Source organism: Arvicola amphibius, chromosome 2 (assembly GCF_903992535.2).
Source record: "Arvicola amphibius chromosome 2, mArvAmp1.2, whole genome shotgun sequence".
NCBI classification, from domain to species: Eukaryota; Metazoa; Chordata; class Mammalia; order Rodentia; family Cricetidae; genus Arvicola; species Arvicola amphibius.
Window position 1 is genome coordinate 5,342,507 of NC_052048.2, and position 13,133 is coordinate 5,355,639.

The window sequence follows — 13,133 nt, forward strand, 5'->3', positions numbered from 1 at the left end:
GCAGAGGATTGTGATCTGTGAGCCTACCCGTAAATAAATAACCCTTTAATATACTCAATTCTGAGCTAGTGTGGGATTTCTTTTAAGCATCCTTCTTCACACTGACACTACAGGTAGACAGTAGACATGTGGGGCATGGTCTCAGCCCTGAGTTATATTGGTTTGAATAGGTTGTCAGCTTAGGGGGTGACAGAATGTGATATCACAGATGTGCACAGGTGTAATGCGATATCTGTACACTGTGTAAAGGTGCTTTGCTCTGATTGGTGTAACAAAAAGCTGAATGGCCAATAGATAGGCAGGAAGAGGTTAGGTGTGACTTCCGGAGACAGAAAGAACTCTGGGAAAAAGAAAGGGAAAGTCACCAGCTAGTGTTAATGCAGATAAATATGTTACCTTTAAAAGGTTATGTAATTTTAGAAAAATGGAGCAAATACAATGAAAATAGATGGCCCAGATGACCAGAATGCCTCTGTTGCAGTTTCCCCAGAACAACTTCAAAGCTGCTGGCTGAGACGGTCCAGCCTCACAGACTCTCCAGTCAAGACTTCAGAAAAGCTCTACACTTTCCCAGAACACAGGAACTAAACAAAACAAAACAAAAAAAGAATACAACTAACTCACCCAGGTCTTGACCACTACTTCAATTTTCTTATATTCCCTAAAGGTTCCATCACCCCAGACAACAGGAAGCAATGTAGAGAACATGATACCCATAATCTCAAGAGGCAGGGTGTTTTTTGGTCATTTGGAGGGTTATAGATGCTTATCATTGTTTAGGGGATTGGTTACAAGTTGTTACTGATCATGGCCAGAAAAAAGCTAAACAAAGGAGATTAGATTCGGGGCTCTCTTTCTGAAGGGAAAAGAGAGAGATAGGGATAGAGTATTTAAATGATAGGAATAAAGGGCAGATTGTTTAGTCTTCTTTTGAACACTAGTCTCAAATACTTTACCTTGGTATGGAATTTTTATATTGATACAAATTTAAGGTAATTTTTGTTATATTGCATGTATATTTATATTCTACTCTTGTTTAAGGTATTGTACCTATATAGTTAATTTAAAAAAGTTAATGTGGAGTTTTAGTCCTTGAAAGCTATTTAGGATAATAAAGAAAGGTTAGTAGTTATTCAGCTATAAAAAAAAATCAAAGTCATGTTAGATGTGTTTTCAAGGTCAAACAAAGAAACGTTTTAGATGGATGGTCTTCAAACACTTTAGAGGTATACAGAATATGGCATTTAAAATGTTTTAATAGCATAAGGCTTTTCATGACAATGAGACATACCTGCTCCTGACAGCACCAATTTACTTTTAAAAAAAAAAGATGATGGGTATTGAAGAACCTCCATATGGAGTTTTCTTTCAATGTGGCAAAGCTATCCATTTGGGTAATAAATTGCCCTCCTATCAAGTGCTGGCAATATGCTGTCAAAACTGGATAAGCAGGACACAAAAAAGTGACTGCCAAACTTTGCTAAGACAAGGTAAGACAGTCCTTCAAAATTCCTGCTTCACAGAAAAATATGACAGATATTCTAGGTCTGTAAGCCAAAGATGGATGCCCCAATGTTTCAGAGAAACTTTGGGGGTGAGTATGTAGGCAGCCAGCTGTTTCTGTCATTTCTATAGTTTTGGAAGTTGTTTTCTCTGCACTTCCTGTTTACTCAGGCAACATTTTATCCTTCTCACGTCTCTGATTGAGTTGAGGAAGAGGTAGTTATAGTTAGAGTTTTCCTTGTTACCAAATTGAGATGAAATGTTTATAAGGTTGAGAAACTAGCAGCTTAAATTGTTTATTTAAGAAGATGTTTTAAGGTCTGAAAATATATTTTGAAAATGGTTATACAAGTTAGGCTAGAACATGAATTAGGTACAAAATTTTGTATTCACTAAGATAAGATAGATAATACAGCCCTTTCTCCAAATTTGTTGAATACAAATGGATTGGACATTATGAATGCAATTCTTACCTGATAATTCTTATTGTATACCATTTTACTGTGCTAGAGTTAAAACCTTTCCTTTCTATTTAGACAAAAGGGAGGAAATGCTTTGGGATATCTGTACACTATGTGAAAAGGTGAAAAGTGTATTGCTGTGATTGGTGTAACAAAGAGCTGAATGGCCAATAGCTAGGCAGGAAGAGGTTAGGTTAGACTTCCTGAGATAGGGAGGACTCTGGGAAGAAGAAAATCAGAGTTACCAACTAGACATAAAGAGGAGACAAGAGCTGCAAGATGGAAGAGAGGTAACACCATGTGGCAGAACCTATATTAAAAATAATGAGTTAATTTAAGTTATAAGAGCTAGTTGAGCCAAGCATAAATTAAAGGCCAAGGTTTCATGATTACTAATAGGTCTCTAGGTCATTATTTGGGAGCTGGCTGAAGGGAGAGAGGAAGATTTGCTACATACAGGTATGGCATAGGAGGTGAGGGCTGGCCCATATTAAGGGAAGTCTGCCCAGAGTCAGATAGAATCTTCACTGTCTAACCAAGGACAGATTGGGTCATGAAGCCCTGCCTGGGCTTCAGCTGGAACATTATGAGGATAAACTGCTCTTACAGGTTGCCCCCTGCCTCACTATGAAGAATAATTCAAAAGGTACCCTAAATAAATCAGCATTCTAGTTTGCTTCCTATTGCTGTGATGAAGAAACCTGTTGTTGTTGTTGTGGCTGTAATTTTTGTGTTTTGGCGGGAATAGGTTCTAGTTATCTCCCTCCCCTCACTCCTGGCACTGGACAACACCCCAAGATGGTGTATTTTTGGTGAAAAGTCCTCTCAGTCCCTTCGGCAGGTAAGCATTGGGATCCCCATCCTTTCTTTTGTGTTATCTGCCCATCCAGTTAGGAAGGCAATATTTTTTCTGTTTCAGTTTGCCAGCATCTTCATATAAGGGCTGACCCCCCGCTTCCCAGGAAGCAGAACCAAAGCTCGGCTTCTGAATGCCATCCCTTGTCTGGAGACACCGAGTGGGCATACTGCTGTGGCCTAAAGAACCACAGAAGTTCCCCACTACTCACAAGACAAAGATCTGATACCGTTTCCCACCCCTGCTTATTATTCCCCCCACCCCGCTACAAAATAGGTAACTTCTCCACCTCCACCTCTTCACGTCTGATCTCTCCTTGACATCTGATGAGGAGAAGCCAGTCATTTCAAGCCCTGCAAAACATGCTAAGGAGAGCGTGACCACAATTATAACCACATGCGCCAGCTCTCCATCAGCTCCACTCCCAATGTGGGAAGCTCCACCACTGCTGCGGTACTCTTGGGGCAGCTGGACGAGGTAAACAGCAGAGGCTCCATTGGGTGTACAGGAGGTCTGGGCCAGGCCTGTGGCTGTGGAGGACCAGCAGATGCTGTGGCACTTGGACTAACACTGCTTGGTCTCGAGCTTATGGTTACTGTGCTGACCTGGCTGGCCTTGGGGGTGAGTGTGGCTTGGTGTGTTCTCAGTTGTGAGCCCCATGGCCCACAGGGCCCTGTAATGGTTTGTGCCAGACTCATCCCACCACCTTCAGCCTGCACTCGCTGCTTTGCCACCTCCAGCTAAGTCAGCGGTCAATGACAACCTCTGTGAGCCACACAGCACTTTTGGAGGCCCTGACCCTGCTGAGCTCCTACTCATGGGCAGCTACCTGAGCATGCCCAGCCCACCCCAGCCTGCCCTAGGGCCAGACCCTAGGGACAGATGGGGCCATTGCCCACCCTCATGCTCCCTGCTGCCTGTGTCACTGGCCCAGTGAGTCCACTATGTCTATCCCATGCTCCTTACCCCACTTCTATGATCCTCCTGGATGTTGCCCCACCCAGAGTGTGGGCCTTTATCCAGTTGGCTTGTTATAACTCCCCGAAGATGATATCCCATTCAGCAGGCTGAGTATTCCTTGCTTGGGGCACTGCCAATGGTGTGCCAGGATGGTGGTCACAAGAAGGGAGTGCTGTCTGCATGGAGCTCAAGATTGGTGGGTAGCCCAGTGACAGTGAGAACTGCCCTTCCAGACAGCAAGTTACTCTGCTCACCAATGCCAAAGCAGATAATCAATACAATACTGTCTTCACCATCCAGCAATGTCCCAGCCCTTGTGTGATGGAGATTGTGCTGAGTGCTCTCAGAGAGAAGAAGAAAAGGACAGTGGAGGAAGAAGAGCAGCTACTGCTTGAGAGCCAGAAAAATAAGAGAAGACGCCATGATAGCTGTGGGAGCAGACATTCAGCATTTGAGTGGCCAGTGATGTTCCTGCTGCATTTGTGCCTAAGCCTGGCTTCTTGGAGAGAAGTCTGGCTTCCCAAGCTCAGATGACGAGTTGAACAAATAGGCTCTGAACTCCTCTGTGAGCTATGTGCACAGGAGGCACCCCAACTCCAGCTGCAATGTCATCACCAGCTCCTACAGCTCCACCCATGTTATCTTTCAGTTGTGGAAAAGGAATGGTCCCACCTCATCCCTCCTTTCCAGTCTGGTTACCTCCCATTCCCAGATACCAGAGAGGATATCCAAGAAAACAAGAAAGGAGGAACTGTGTTACCCTTCCAGTTCTTCAACTCCCTTGGTAACAGATAAGTAGTCCTCAAGAGAAAAGGTTACAGAGGTAGCCACTGGGAAGCAGCAGAACTCTTGGACTTTCCCACCCATGCCTGGTAGCTCTGGGCAATGCAAATGCAAAATTCAGTTGCTGCCCTTGTGGTGAGAGGGACCAGCTCACCCTGCCTCCACCCCTTGAGCTTGGCTGTTTTCATCACTGCTGAAGACCTGGATGTGGAGAGGAAAACCTCACTGAAGTGGTTTAACAAGGTCTTGGAGGACAAGATGGATTATACCTGCACCCCGGCCACTGAAACCCCACCTGCCACCAAACATACCTTCACAGTCGCCCTGCCTGCTGTAGGACCTGCCGCCTCATCAGGCTCCCTCCCAACTCCTAATTCACTGTAGGAGAGCTTGAAGAAGATGTAGGACTCTGCAGCCCCATGATCCTCAGAACCTTCAGAGCAGCAACTACAGCAGAACCTTTGCCTCTGAAGACACAGTCTCCTGACCCCCTTGTCTCATCACAGACAGGGTCCTTGGCCAGCATCTCTTCAAACTCCAAACCTATAGCCACCTTTGTGGGGATAATTCCTGCTTCATCTGCAACACCACTCTCTTATGCCAGATTTCTTGGAGTCCCTCAGGCTGAGCAGTCTGTCAGCACCCCAGCCTACATGGCTCCCTCTCCCAAGCCAATGCCCAGCATGCTGCTTGGGATGGTGAGCCCACCTGCCAACTCTTCCTCCCTTGCCAACCCTGGCACAGGTTGTATTTCTCCCATGCTCAAGTCCATTTTTATGGCCACACCTAAAAGTGAGAATAGTAGTCCCTTGCCCTCTATTCCTCAGCCACCATTACAACTTAGTCCAGCTTATACACACTGTACCCCTTCGGTAATCTTAAATATGTTCATTAATAGATACCTATTCCTTCTTTGTTTATGATCTTATACTTTTTGGTGAGAAAGCTGTCAATGCTATCAAGGTCCTTTAGTTGGCCATGGTAATTATGGGAGTACCTTGAATACTTAATATACCTTTTAACAAGTCAATGACTTTCTGGGGTTCTGGAATATTTCCCATACTACTGGTATACCCTACAATCTACAGGGATAAGCCATTGTGAAGAGGACCAACAGAGCTCTTAAGGAGCTGTTGGCCAGGACTATCTCTCTAGTCCAGATGAGGCTAGGAGAGATCCTCATTTGGCCTTAACAGAGGTTATTTTCTATATGACCTCTATACTTTCTCAGCTTTGATGACAAAGAGCTCATTCTAGCTTACAAGTACTGGACATCCTTGCCAAGGAATACATCGCTGCCTCTGGTGAGATGGAGAGATCTTCTCTTCCTCCAATGGCAGCTGCCACCCCCTGCTAACCCATGGGAGAGGATATACTTGTGCTTTTCCTCAGATTGCCATGATGCCAAATATGGGTCACAATAAGAGATGTGTGCCTGACCATGGATCAGCCTGCTTCTACCATGGAGGGAATAACCCAGGATTGGTAATATATATATATATACTCCCCTTTCTTGCTTTCATTGCCTCCCAAACAAATTGATTTATTAAGGGAAGAAGTTATGGCCTTTGAATATTTATTTTTTGAAAAGATTTGACATAATATGAAAAAGGTGTTTGATCCCTCCTGGATGCTCACATATGCATTAATTGGCAGAGTGGTGTTGTTAATCCTTATTCTCTTTAAATGTCCCCTGAAGCAGATCCTATATCAGCAGACAACTAAGGTGGCTCTTTAGATGTTAATGGGTCTTAGGTATCCTTCTTGCAGTCCTCCACATGAGGTTATGCATGCCAGGTTATCTGTAATTCAAAAGGCTACTGCCTAGTCCCCCCACCCTGCCAACTCTTCGGGAATGAAAGCTCTTCAAGGAATGGTAGTCAATGATGGGAAAGGGCTTGTTTAGCAGGCCAACCTAAGACAGGCACAGTCCAGTTGCTGAGAACTTTTGAGGCAGGGCCAACAAGACCTGAGAAAAGAACTCTGGCTCCCACTGAGTGCTCATGTAATAAATAAAAAGGGTGGTTATGTAGGAAGTTAAGACCTACCAGCCTGAGAGTAGCCAACTCGGAGTCTTCCTGGCACTGTCAGAGGTCCTGATTGTGCCTAGCCAATGAGGGGTAACCACCTAATTCTGTCTGAGGGTTTAGCAACAGGCAGTGTCTGAGGTCCTGATCACGCCTAGCCAATGAGTGGTGACCATGTGATGTCAATGGATCAAAATGCCTGGGTGCTGGGAGAGTGTATAAGTTTTATCCTGTTGTTAAATAAATGAGCCTGCTTTATGACTTCTACCTGACTCTCCATGTCTGAGATGTTGTCACTGCATCTCCCCCACCCCCACCCCAAGGAAGATGTCAGGGCCCAGCAACAATGTCATATGAGGCAAGAGAAATCAAACATGAGAAAGAACTAGTGAAGACTTTGAAAATACATACGTGAAGGGGAAAACTGGAATGGTGTGCAGGAAGCTTATGGGAACATGTGAGCACCATTAAAGAAGAAAATATTGAGATTATCAAGGTTCTGGATTAACTTGAGGATGTCTAAGTGTTAAAAAGTATTTCCAAAGAAATGATACCAGAAAAACACAGAAGGTTACAAATATCCAGGTAGACGATGGTCAAAGATCAGCATCCAGATTTAATTCAGTTAAGTGTGTCCTAAGACATCTTATAATCAAGGTCTCATGGGTGAAAGTTAAAGAGAAAGATCTCAAGGCTTCAACTGAAAAGAAACAGCTTTTGGGCAGCCCAATTCACATGACCACACCCCTCAGGAGAAATTTTATGGGCCAGGAGAGAGAGGCACCAGATGTTTTTCCACTACAAAGAACTGAAAAAAAATCAGCCAAAGAAATTGTATTTTAAAAACATCCCTTAGAAATGAAAGAGACACAAAGCTTTCTTCAGAAAAATGAAAGCGGAGAGAGAGAGAGAGGAGAGAGAGAGGAGAGAGTCTCCATTCTGTCTGCTCTACATGCAATGCTAAAGCAAGATCTTGAACTAAAAAGGGGAGACACTAATAAGCAAGGAGACAGCATGGGAAGGTATGTAGAATATAGACATCCACAAAGGAAAACTATAAAAGGAGGAGAGAAATATTATTAGAAAACCAAGTTAATTAAATATAAATGGATCAAATTCCTTTATTTAAAGATATAGAATGACTGAGTGGATAACAATAACACCAAGCTATATGTTACAAAAATCTATTGAACTTTTAAAGATATACATAACATGAATGTAAATAAAGCATAATTTTACATATTAATATCAATAAGATAGACCTTATATCTAAAAAGTAAAAGTGGATAAAAGAGGTTATTATATAATAATGAACTAGCCAATTTAGCAATTCTAAACATATATGAACCCAGTATTTGAGGAACTAAATATTTAAGGCAAAGTAATAATAAACCCAAAGAGATAGATGTACCCCACTACTAAAACAACTGAGGATCTTAACATATATTTTTAACAATAGCTGATTATCCAAACAGAAAGGCTCTAAAAAAGCAGGACAGTGATATTTCATCTTGCATAAAATAAGCCCAACACATCTACAGAGCATTCCATTCAATGGTTGTGTGATACTCATTCTCCACATCGTTACAGGGGACACTGCACAGGATACATTCTCTGTATGGCACAAAACAAGCCTGACAAAACTTAAAAAACCTGAAACCATGTCAAGTATCTTTTTCACTTAGAATGCAATTCAACTAGAAGTCAACAATGAGGAAAACATTGAAACAAAACCACTGGGTTTTGGACACTCAACGGATCAAGGAAGAAATAAAAAAGAATCAACTTTTTTTTTCTTGCAAACACTCAACATGCCAATGCACATAGGGTACAGGTAAGGCAGTGCCAAAAAAAGTTTATACAAATCAATGGCTATATAAAAAATAGATTTGAAGAAACTAAGCTGCCAGTAGAACAAACTGAATTCAAAAATCAGTAGAAGGAAAAAAATACACATAAAGCAGCGAAATGGGGACCGCAGTGCAAAACATCTTCGAGACAGAGTTGGTTCCTCAGAAAGGTAAAGAAAACAAAACAGAAAACAAAACAAAAATAGACGCTCCCTTTAGCTGGTTAACTGAAGAGAGAGAAACGTCACTCAGATAGAAATAGAGGTGAATGGAGGCATTACCACACACAACAGAAACTCAAGGTTCTTAGTGATTTCTAGAAACATTTGCATACAAGTTTCATAATTAGAAGAAATGGAAAATTTACAGACACACATACCATACCAAGGAATCATGAAGATTTAGAAAACTCTAACAGAACTGTGGGTGTTGAAAATGAAAAAGTAGCAAAAAAATTTCCCATCAAAGAAAGTTCAGGACCAGGTGGTGTCAATGTTGAACTCTACCTAAAACCACGAGAACAGCTAACACCAATTCTCCTTATGCTCTTCTGAACAATAAAAGAGGATGAAATTCCTCCAAACAACTAGATGGCTGCTATTACCTCCATGCCAAAACTAGTTAAGAACACAGCATAAATAGAAAATTATAGGTCAGTGTACTTGCTGGACGTTGCCATTAAAATCACCAACAAAACCAAATCCAATAGCACATTAACCAATTCTTCATGCAATAAGACTCACCCCAGGGATTCACTGAAAGTTCATTAAATTCAAATCAATAAATGTGCTGTATCATATCAATAAAATGAATTTGTTCGATAGTTTCACACAAAAAAATTATAGTTGGTTTGTTTGAGTCAAGGTCCACTAAGATGATGTGTTTCTATTTATGAAATACTTATTTCATGTGTATGGGTGTTTTGTCTGTATGTATACATGCGCATCAAGTGTATTCAGTGCCCTTGGGTCAGTATTGAAGAGCTCCCTAACGGGTCCAAGTTTGACAAGCATGACACGGCGCAGATAGGTCTTGTCCATCTCCCTCCCTTCTCCCTTCATAAGCCCTTAGATTAAATTTCTAAGCTAGCCCCCAGGGTCAGGTTCCCTTATTTGGCCACTCCCTTGTGCCTGACTAAAACTCCAAGATTCAACTATCAAAACAGCAGGATCCAGCAGCTTTTAGCTACACCAGCTAGCATGTCCAATCAGGACTACCAGCTCATCATAACACAGACTTCCCCCTTTTCCTCATAAAAATCTACTCTGTTTTTAAAAATATGAACAACACCAGGTTTATTTTCTTTTTTTCCTCTTTCTTATTTTTTTTACAACAATCTTTCTTATTTTACATTCCGATCCCAGTTCCGTCTGCCTCCCCTCCTCCTGATGGAGGAGAGTTATCTGTCTATGTTACTTTCATTGGTTAATTAATAAAGAAAACTGCCTTGGCCCTTTAAGAGATAGAAAATTAGGTAGGCGGAGTAGACAGAACAGAATTGTGGGAACAACGAAGCAGAGTTGGGGAGACACTTCAGGCAGTCGCCATAGTGTGTCTCCATGCTTCTCCTCTCTGAGATGGACGCAGGTTAAGATCTCTCCTGGTAAGCCACACCTCGTGGTGCTACACAGAATACTAAATATGGGTTAAAGGAAGATGTGAGAATTAGCCAATAAGAGGCTGAAACTATGGGCCAGGCAGTGTTTAAAAAAATACAGTTTCCGTGTAATTATTTCAGGTGTAAAGCTAGCCGGCGGCCGGGCGGCAGGAAAGCAGCCCGCTGCTTCCTTCTACATCCTCCCACTTCTCCCACCTTCCCCCATCCCACTTCCATCCACTCCTCAGAGAGGATAAGGCCTCCCATGGAAAGTCAATAAAGTCTGTCACATCATTTGAGGCAGGACCAAGGCCTTCCCCCTGTGTCTTGGCTGAGCAAGGTATCTCTCCATAGGGAAAGCCAGTTCATGCACTAGACATAAATTCTGGTCCTACTTCCAGTGGCCCCACAGACTGCCCAAGCCACACAACTGTCACCCACATTCAGAGGGCCTAGTTCAGACTTATGCAGGTTCCCCACCTTTCAGTATAGTCAGTGAGTCAGTAAGCTCCCACAAGACCTACTCCAGCAAAAACACCTGCTCTCTGACTTTACTAGATCTAGAGGTTACACCCACCATCCCCCCTTCCCACCATGCTTGTCCCTCTGGGGTAATAAATCTACTCTGTGCTGATAATTTGGTGTCTGGGTGTGTCCTGTGCCAATTCTGAAGCCCTCTTACAAGAAAGTTTGGCATCCCCTGAGACTGGAGTTATAGGCAGTTGTGAGCCACCATGTGGGTACTGGGAACAAAACCTGAATCCTCTGCAAGAGCAGCCACTGCGCTTAACTGCTGAGCCATCTCTAGCCCCAGATCTATCTCCAGTGCCTTTAGACCCACAGAGGACTAAGGAGGAGGGAATCTTGACCTGTTGAGCTGCCTGAAAGTCAAGTATAGAGCTCCAGGTTGTAGCTTTCATGAGTCACCACCCAGGCTGGGGTGGGCTTTTTAGTGATGCAGCTGCCTGCAAGTGTTGCATACCTCTGTGAGCAACCCCTCACCACACTCCCGTGACACTCACCTGTGAGCAACCATTTACCACACTCCCGTGACACTCACCTGTGAGCAACCCCCCACCACACTCCTGTGACACCTGTGAGCAATCACACAGCTCAGTGTGGACATGGGGAATGGGAGCCTCAGCCCTGAGGCAGAGTCTGAAAGCTGAGCTCTGATTTCTATGGCATAGAGGCAGCACATAACTCAATGTCTGCCCTGCCTTCCATCTCAGTTTTTACATATCTGTCCATATCATTAACCTCACCTTGCATGTACATATCTTTAAGAGTTATTTTTAATTTTAATTACGTGTCTCTGTGTGTGGGGATGTGCACTTGAGTACAGATGACCGTGGAGGTCAGAAGAGTCAGGTACCCTGGAGCTGGAGGTACTGACAGCTGTGAACCACCAGATGTGGGTGCTGGGAACCCAGTTCAGGTCCTCTGGAAGAGTAGAAAGTGCTCTTAATGGCTGAGCCACCTCTCTAGCCCCTTCTCCCATTTTTAAAGGTTACCTATTACAGAAGAGAATTCACTCTAAGGGGAGTGGTGTACACACTGTGAGACTTTCGCTGTAAGAAAGTGGTTAATATCTATTCAATATGAACAAGCAGATGTTCAGTCAGAATTGACCTTTCCTTATATGGATGAATTTGCAGACATGCAGGACTTGCACAGTTGATATTCATGTGCTTCTTCTTGCTTTAAGGCAATAACTTGGTTCATGCTATGTAGCTCAGGCTAGCCTTTATCTCATGGCAATTCTCCTGCCTCAGGCTCCCCAGTGCTAGGATAACAGTTTAAGGCATTGTGATGATTATTCTTGGCTATCCTTTTGTCTGGATCTATAGTTAGCTCAGAGAGCAGATACTGGATAAACTGTAGAGGTCTTCGAAGCATGAAGACTGTCCCCACCCCAAACATGAGCAACAGCTTCTGGCAGGAGCTGGATGAAGGCTGAGGAGCAGAAGCCTTGCCTTTTGCCTCATTTCTTCACCATCCCTGGTGAGTTCCTTTGCTCTGTTGCTGCCTTCCCTATCGTTCCTACATTCCTTGGCTGATAGCAGAACCCAGCTTCTTCCGGCTTCTAACATGGCCTGAGGACCAGTGGCTCTCTGGGCATCTTCTAGGCCTTCAGCATCAGACTGGGATGGTTGAGGCCTCCTGTTTTGTGGACTGAATAGCCGCTGGGTTCTCACCAGTATAGCCGCACCAGTATGAGGACAGCCATGGTCCCACCCAGCCAACATGTAAGGCAACCTAGTAGATTCCCTTCGACTGAACACACGTCCTATCCATTCTTTCCCTTCAGTGAGCCCTGACTGATGCAGTCACCATGCTCAGCTTGAGATTTTTTCCTGTGAGAATTTCAGAGTGCAGAGTACCCATGCGAGCAAGATTTTGATTAATCTCTATGGGTGAAAAAAAATTAACTGAGACCTCGGAGACATAGACCAAAGAGAGAAACTAACTTCAGGGGAAGTTCTCCACTTTTCTACTGGTGGGAGGATGGGCACTGGAGCTAGGGAGGATCATTTGTGATGTCTGTACTTTGTGGCTCCATCGCCCTGAAGCCATAAGCAAGTCCCTAACCCAACCCGAATATCCATCCTGTGCTCCTGAAGTTGATACTGGGTACTTTATCCAAACCAGTGCTGTGACTGTCAAGTGCAGTCCTGTGGAAGTCTCTAGTGGGGGTGCTTGGCAAGGCTCCCTGAACACGGAAGTTGTCCTCTTATGTTTAATGCAACCAGACACTACCGACTTCCCAAACGCTGTTGTCCTGAGGTAGCAGATGCACATAAAGAAGACAGCTGGGTTTATGCCCTTCCCCATCTGCAGCCAGGTTGCCATGGCACTAGACCTGTTGCAGGGATGTACCAAGGACCAGATAGGATTCTTAGCTCAGTTGGGGCTTCCTCAGGAAAACAATGTTGTCTTACCTGGAAAAGTCTTTTACAGTTGGATCAGACGAAGGCCTCTGTCAAGGCTGAAGCCCAGGAAGACTTTGGAGTCTTGGTGTCACCTATGTCCTGGAGTGGGTGGGCTACATAGGTCTACACAGGTGGTCTCCTTTCCCTTGTTTGGTCCAGGGTT

At 43.8% G+C, this 13,133-nt stretch overlaps 1 pseudogene; it reads left to right on the plus strand.

Moving 5' to 3' along the window:
* The first annotated feature begins 3,216 nt into the window (after nt 1–3,216).
* LOC119806495 lies at nt 3,217–8,228 on the plus strand (annotated as a pseudogene).
* Nucleotides 8,229–13,133: the final 4,905 nt, after the last annotated feature.